Source organism: Schistocerca piceifrons, chromosome 1, assembly GCF_021461385.2.
Source record: "Schistocerca piceifrons isolate TAMUIC-IGC-003096 chromosome 1, iqSchPice1.1, whole genome shotgun sequence".
Classification (NCBI taxonomy): Eukaryota; Metazoa; Arthropoda; class Insecta; order Orthoptera; family Acrididae; genus Schistocerca; species Schistocerca piceifrons.
Genome location: NC_060138.1, coordinates 543619867 through 543628035, shown reverse-complemented (window position 1 = coordinate 543628035; position 8169 = coordinate 543619867). Strand labels below are relative to the sequence as shown.

General features: G+C 41.2%; 1 pseudogene; it reads left to right on the top strand.

The window, feature by feature from the left end:
- Positions 1-208: 208 nt before the first annotated feature.
- LOC124725536 lies at positions 209-326 on the top strand (annotated as a pseudogene).
- The last annotated feature ends 7843 nt before the right edge of the window (positions 327-8169 follow it).

The following is an 8169-nucleotide window of genomic DNA, read 5'->3' as shown; positions in this document are numbered from 1 at the left end:
TTTCAGAGTGAAAGCTGCGACCAAGTTTCAATCGAAGCTTTTATCATGTTAGCTGAAACAGTCTCAGCTGATGGTGGCTATGTTGTTAAATAAATGGATATGATGTACGAATCTTAGTGGGAAACAAAGAACACCGCTATAAAGACCTGAATTTTGCGAAAATCTGCTTCACTATTAGTCCGTGGTGTAATTCTTAAGTGTTAGCTTAGCCAACGGCCTTGCCGCAGTGGGAACACCGGTTCCCGCTAGATCACCGAAGTTAAGCGCTGTCGGGCTGGGCTAGCACTTGGATGGGTGACCATCCGGTCTGCCGAGCGCTGTTGGCAAGCGGTATGCACTCAGCCCCTGTGAGGCAAACTGAGGAGCTGCTTGATTGAGAAGTAGAGGCTCCGGTCTCGTAAACTGACATACGGCCCGGAGAGCGGTGTGACGACCACATGCCCCGCCATATCCGTATCCAGTGACGTCTGTGGGCTGAGGATGACACGGCGGCCGGTAGGTACCGTTGGGGCTTCATGGCCTGTTCGGGTGGAGTTTATATTAGGTTAGGTTTTTTATCTCAGGTTAACCACACACATGTAACCATATTAAACTGACGTACGAAATCATAGGCTCACTAGTTTGGAGGACATTCGCTTAAGGCACTTTTCTGCTACAGATACAGTGCATTGGACCAAAAGGATTACTCTCAAGGTCTTAACAATTGTTTTGCAGCTACGAATATTGAATCATAATGAAACGAAAACATGAAATTTTCTTATGTTAATATATTTACAAAAAATGGCGATAAGTTGATTTTAGAAGGAACAGAAGGCAAGAAAAGTATAAAACAGATGGGTATAAAAGTATTGGCACTTCATGTGTATTTATTACCTATTCTCTCATAACACTTATGGCGCCGCTTATGTAATTTTGTGTCGGAAAATTTCAAAATACTCTAGATCTAGAATGTCCCATTTTTAGCTTTAGGGTTCTACAAACAGAATATTTCAGGCAATTCAGCATCGTCAACAATGTGTTCAGTTTCAAACAAACGATTGGCAACTGCTGATTTGTTTGGCTGTTCTGGGGTAAAAGCTGCTAAGTGTTAATCATTTGCACTCAAAAAACGCAACTGTACGTCCTACAAGGTGCCTGACTCTTATGAACAAACTACGAACGTACGGAATATGAGACTAACTGTGTTAATGGATTCGATTGGACTGAAGAAATCCTAACAAATAGAACACATTATGTCATTCTGGACGGAAAGAGTCTTCGGATGAAAAAGTAAATTCGGGCGTACCCTAAGAGAGTGTTATAGGACCACTACTTTTCGCAATATACACTGACTAAAAAAAAAAAAAAAACCACAGCACCGAAACATAACGAAATTTCCCGAAAATATTGGTCTAGGTAACAAATTTAAGTGATTAAACATTGCAAGATAACTCATTGCAAATGTGAAATGCTGCTACGTTAATAACCGGTCTAACCGCCAGAATGTTGAATGCCAAGTGCTGGATATCAGTCTGTGGGATGGAGTTCCATGCCTGTTGCACTAGATCGGTTAATACAGGTCAGTGCTGTTTGTGGATGACGCTGCGTTGTTGTTCTGTGATGTCCCATATGTGGTCGACTGAAGGCAGATCTGGTGATCGAGAAGGCCAAGGCAACATATCGATAGTCTCTAGAGCATGTTGGCTTACAGCAGCAGTATGTGGGCGAGCGTTACCCTGATGGAGAACACACCCTGGAATGCTGTTCATGAATGGCAGCACAACAAATCGAATCACCAGACTGACGTAGAAATTTGCAGTCAGGGTGTGTGAGATAACTGCAAGAGTGTTCCTGCTCCCATACGAAATCGCACCCCAGACCATAACTGCAGGTGTAGGTCCAGTGTGTCTAACCCGCAGACAGGTTGCTTACAGGCTCTGAACCGGCCTCTTTGTAACCAACACACGGCAATCACTGGCACGGAGGCAGAAACAGCCTTCATCACAAAACACAACAGCCCTCCACCAATGAGCTCTCGCTTGACACCACTGAAGTCTCAAATGACGGTGATTTGGGATGAGTGGAATGCACGCTACAGGGCGCCCGGCTCGGAGCTGTCCTTGAAGTAACCGATTTGTAACAGGTCTTTCTGTCACTGTGGTCCCAACTGCTGCTCAAATTGCTGCTGCAGATGCAGTAGGATGCGCCAGAGCCATATCTCGAACACGATGGTGTTCTCTCTCGGTAGAACCACGTGGCCATCTGGTGCCCAGTCTTCTGTCCACCGTACCTTCTTTTGACCACAGCGGCCAGCAGCCACATACGGTGGTAAGATTCCTACCAAGTCTTTCTGCAGTATCGCAGAAGGAACAGTCAGCTTGTCGCGGCCCTATGACACGATCTCGTTCAAACTCAGTGAGGCGTTGATAATGGCGTTGTGAGCGTGTGGGTGCTATTCTGTCCTTCTGCGCAACGGATTAATCTGAGATGTACCCTTTACCCTGTGGCTCCTGCAAGATGCAATTTCCACCCCCACACCACTACCGAAGTAGACAGACGCTCCTATCGTTCTAAAGACAAATGTCTGAAAAACTTTCAGCAATAAATATCTTCTGGAGTCGTCCGCTGTAAGGAAGTGACACAAAAATTCACAAAACTTCTTATGTAACTAGTGGGATACTTGGGTACTGGAGTAGTTCTAGTTAGCGTAAGAAAAACATGATACTAACGAAAATTATTATTTATTTTGCAACAATTCTGAGGAATCACAATGGCACTTTTAGTTATGAACTGAACAAATTATTCCCAGGTTCTTTTCGGAATGTTAAGTTACCTCTTAAGGATAGGATTCGCTAATGAAATTTCTATACAAAGTTTAAGATTGTTATTGACTTGGCAGAATGGCTGAGAGCCGCACCTACTCAACTTGAATAATTATCCGTCAGAATGGTGTTAAGTACGGTCGAGGCTGTCGCGTGTGAAATGCAGTGAAGTGTACTGTTGTACGAGGAAATATGGGACTCGCAAGAGCTGTAGCGCACAATACCGTAAGCTGCGATGACTGCTGTCTGTGCCGCTCGCTGCTTTCAAATAAGATAACTCTCGTTCTATCTGGATTGACCTTCGCCAACCAAACTCTCCCTATGCCTTGATGAAGTCAAGGACTCCTATTCGCCCCTAGTCTAACTATTGGCATGGTACACCAGTCAGATAACCAGTCCACAAAATTCGCTCGCAGGCGTTTAACTATAACTCTGTCCGTCCACAGCGCACAATAAGTGTGGCAGCCAAAACAGTGAACAACACTTAATTGCAAGGACTCAATGTAGAGTCGCACTCTGATTCGCTCTCGACAGAGGTGCTCTCCCAGTGAAGTACTGAGGAGAGACTTGTTCCTCACACTTTGAGTACACGTACGAGCGCACACGCTCTCGCTACGTGTTCTCGCTCCAAGAGTGACAACGGAACAGCCCCTCTCCACGCCAGATGTGAAGGGGTATATCTTTCGGTCTCTTCCATTACTCCTTCAGCTCAAGGCGTCAGGAATATTGTCTGCCAATCAGCATTGCTCTTCTAAACTGGGAGAATGACGTTTCGTTTAAGGCGACAAATCTGGAAATCTGTAGCATCGGCGTTTGGCGTTCGCTGTCTCCCTGTGAAAACCTCTGAAACTGCGTGCTCTGTTTGTAAAGAATGCGTAGGCTGGGCACTCCTACACAATGTAGTGGAATTAGCTTTTAAGCCGAACACGGGGTCGTTCTCGCCTTTCACTCGGACAAACGCTGTCCTCTCCACGGGCGGTCGCCGTCCGACGTAGATAGGCTGAATCGTCCTCTGAAGGGACCGGCCTCTCAGCATGCGGTCCACCTCTCCTGACTAAAAGCTCTTGTGACCGTTGTGTCTTGAATGTGTGAGTGTGTGTGTGTGTGTGTGTGTGTGTGTGTGTGTGTGTGTATGCCAGCCTCGAGTATCTCAACCCCGGTGCGCACTTGTTATTTGCGTATCATTTACATGAATTCATACAACATGACTTTATCTTATTGAGTTTGGGTTCGAATGAAGCGTCTTGATGTGCGGAATATGATTGTGAGTGCGGAATATGTAAGCAATGAAGGTCAGGAGACCACGGCGTCTTACAGCGTCTTTATCGCGTTATAGACGTTCTTCACTAACATCAACTCACCGCACCCAATCTGAAATGTGACTAACGGTCATAACAGTTACAGTCTGTATTTAGGGTAAATCTGATTTGCATCCTCTTAGTGGCGCTACTAACGCCACTGTTATGCAACTGGCGTGTTATAGAAAACGCCTACCAACTTTCGTTTATGTGGCGTAACTCCATCTTGGTGTTCCCATTTTTTGTCGTCGTGTATATAAATTACCTTGTAGATAACGTCACAAGTATTTCATTTACTGCTTTATTTTCCACAAAACGAACATTATATGAATAAATAAGTTGAAAGTATTTCAGTGTAGATCCTTAGATTGCAGTTTTTTTGTGTGACTTACGTATGACTCATGTGGCTCCAAAGTAAGTATGCCAGCTGTGTCATTTAGTATGTGGCTAACAATTTTGGTTTGGTGCTCTTGTCAGTCTTTCATTTCATATTATTATTTGTGTACAGTCACATTATTGTCACAGTCTTCATTTGACGTTATTCGTGCTGCAACCTATTGATACTAAGAATCAAGAAAATGTCTCGCAGAAGCGATGAAGAGGAACAAAGCCGTTTGTAGATGCTTTTAACTGAAGTTATGCACATGAGTGATAAAGATCCTGCGTAATTATTTAGTGCTAACTCCGATGAATTTCTACCAGTTGAGTCCGCAAGTGAAACTGGAAGTGAAAACGGGAACAGAAAGACATAGATGCACAGTGTGCTATAAAAACGAAGTGTAAACGTGGACCATAGCTAGACGCAAAAAAAAAAAACAAAAAAAAAAAAAACACTGGGATGTAAAAAATGTGACTTGAATTTGTGTGTAGAACGTTTCTTCATTACGGGTATTATAGGTAGAAAATGCCATCAGCTTATGAATTTATTTTACAATTTCAGTTGGAGAACGTAAGAAGAAATTACTTGCCGTTTGTATTGAACAGTGTAAGTAATAAGTAAAAGAAAATATTAATTAAGTCATAAAAAGAAGAAAACTCAAGAAAACTGAGCTAGTGCGTCGTATATAACTCACAGTTACAGTTATCTTTAACTTTTCTTGAGCTCTTGAAAACTGTAGGCAGAGAGTATGATTTGTTACCGGGGATATGATTCGCTGTAACACAGGGTCACAGCTTGCTGCTGTGAGCTGCTACGGCGCCACGGAGCTTTAAATGAAAATATGTCCTTGAGTTGTATTTATTTCACGTGACCCAAAGAAGAAATTTTCCAAGTCGTCTTTGACTTAGGTGGCAGTCAGTGTGTTAACTATCACGGGCATCGATGGGGAGACACGCTGCGGCCAGCCTTCATAGAAACGGTGGCCATCTGAAACACTTGCTACAATGTTTTTGTCCTCAACTACATATCTGCAGCTTCAATTCTCGTTAGCTCGGTTATAAGTGTTCACGTACTCACACCTAATACGTCCTTTCGGGGAAACCATTGATTTCCGGATCTATGTATATTAAAGTTACTTGCTTGCTGCTTTTCGCGCCTTTCGTTCGCACCTCTACTAGGCAAACACCCTGTAGAACACATAAAAGTCTGAAAAACTCGTTTCACCTTTTAGCACTTCAGACTATTATGTCAAGAAACCTTAAAAAGCATACATTGACTGACCAATTTAGATACTGTTGCGTAAGTTCAGTATGGTGCTACAGAAGAATGCTGAAGATTAGATGGGTAGATCACATAACTAATGAGGAAGTATTGAATAGGATTGGAGAGAAGAGAAGTTTGTGGCACAACTTGACCAGAAGAAGGGATCGGTTGGTAGGACATGTTCTGAGGCATCAAGGGATCACCAATTTAGTATTGGAGGGCAGCGTGGAGGGTAAAAATCGTAGGGGGAGACCAAGAGATGAATACACTAAGCAGATTCAGAAGGATGTAGGTTGCAGTAGGTACTGGGAGATGAAAAAGCTTGCACAGGATAGAGTAGCATGGAGAGGTGCATCAAACCAGTCTCAGGACTGAAGACCACAACAACAACAACAGCGTAAGTTCAGCACTGCAACTGGATAGTGTAGTTTGTGCGTAATGTCGAGGTTCATCGTGAAATGCTTCCTTGTCTGATAACGCGTCGCTTTATTTATTGCATTACGTGAAGTCGCAGAAGAATCTATGCTGGAGTTCTGATAATCATTAAATACATCAAGATCCTCTGCTTGATATAGGAACTGGAATGTGGTGTGAATTAGTGTTACACGAATTATTGGAGCGATCTTTTTCCACGAAACCACAAAATTTCTTAGGTTTGTTAACCATAGTTGTAAGGTTTTCATATATTTTCTACCACTCTAAATAATTTACCTTTAGTGAACTGGGACAAGGATGAATGAACGCGTTGCAGAGTACTGAATGAGATCTTTGACTTTGTGTTCATCTTGGTTAGCTTGCTTACCAGTCAGTTGGCAGCGCTGGGGCATCCTTATTAGAGGCATAGTATCGAACAGTTGAATTTTTTGAGAAGTAAATTTAATATTTGTGAATCTGACAGAAATTATATGGAATACTTTATTATGTTTGTAAACATACGTTATTGACTCTGCTGATGGAGAAGAATTTTGTGGAGTGATTTTTGGATAAATTCTAGTGTCCGATTCCACTCGTCGGCTTTGAGCAATGAAGTCATACTTAAGGCAAAGACGCTACGTATAATCAGTCTATGAATGCAACGGGTCATATTTGTAAACAAAAAAATGTAGCATACGATAAAATTACAATCACATTCACGCATTTATTTACTTAGTCATGAATTACGTCGAAACGAACTGAAGATAACGAAAACAATTAAGAACAAGAATTAAAAACAAAAGTTTCATTTCTGGTAAGAAGTATTCTCGCAATTTATGCGACTAGAAAACGACAGAGAACCTTTGAAGCACATGGTGAAGTCATACTGTTGTAAAATAGCGTTAATTTTATATTAATTATTTAATCTAACGGGAGAAGCGCAGGAAAGTTGGGGTTTTGTGTGGGGAGAAACTAGAATATATCAGAGAAACGGGAAAATTAAACGAACACAACAAGTGTCAAAGGGTAACATAAAATGTGGAGAAACCGACACACTAAATTTTAAAAGAACAGCCAGTACATGACAAACAAATATGTACAAAAAATACAGAATATTGGAATCGTTAACTAGAATTAACCCCTTTAGGTAAATACCAGTTACAGATTCCAACCACTCCATGATTCACATGTAAATTATTTTTTGCAGTTATATGCACTGAAACGTAATACCATTTCTACATTTGTAATTGCTCTCTAAAACTAATGTACTTTATAACAAAAACTGCACTAGGTAACTTGAACTGACCTGCTATATAGGTGAATTCTAGCTACCGATTCCAATATTAGTAACTTTTGCAGTAATTCAGAAGGCAATTACAAATGCAGAAATCATATTAACCTACATTTCATTACACACACGTGTTGAAAAAACGATATAATTAATGAATCGTTGGCTGGCTGGAATCGATAAGTAGAATTAGCCTATATAGGAGGAGGTCAGTTTTCGTTACCGATTTCAGCTTTCCAATGGTTCATAAATTTGGACATTTTTGCAGTATATCTGTGGACTACCTTTTTATAGAATTTCTTATTGATCTCAGAACTACTACGAAAACTAATAAGTATTGTACGTACAGCTTCCAAATTTTTCTCTTTTTCATAGTAATGAAGATAGTAACACCATATGCAGAAATCAGCTAACACTCTAGTGTACACACTTGTTGTTAAAACGATCCAAATAACGAACTGTGGAATGGTTGGAATCAGCAACTAGGATTAACCTATATAGATCAGTTCCAATTACCGATTTCAGTATTTGTCAGACCCTACTTTTTGTCGAATTTCACTGCTTGTGTAGATTTAACAGTTAGTATTAAAAGTTAACGCTGATTTATAATATTATGACTTCACCATGCGCAATACTGTACTGGATTTAAATGTTCTTTGTGCTTTTCTTACTCGCATAAATTACGATAATTATTTTTTTAGACGTATATACTCCTCTTTTGCTATT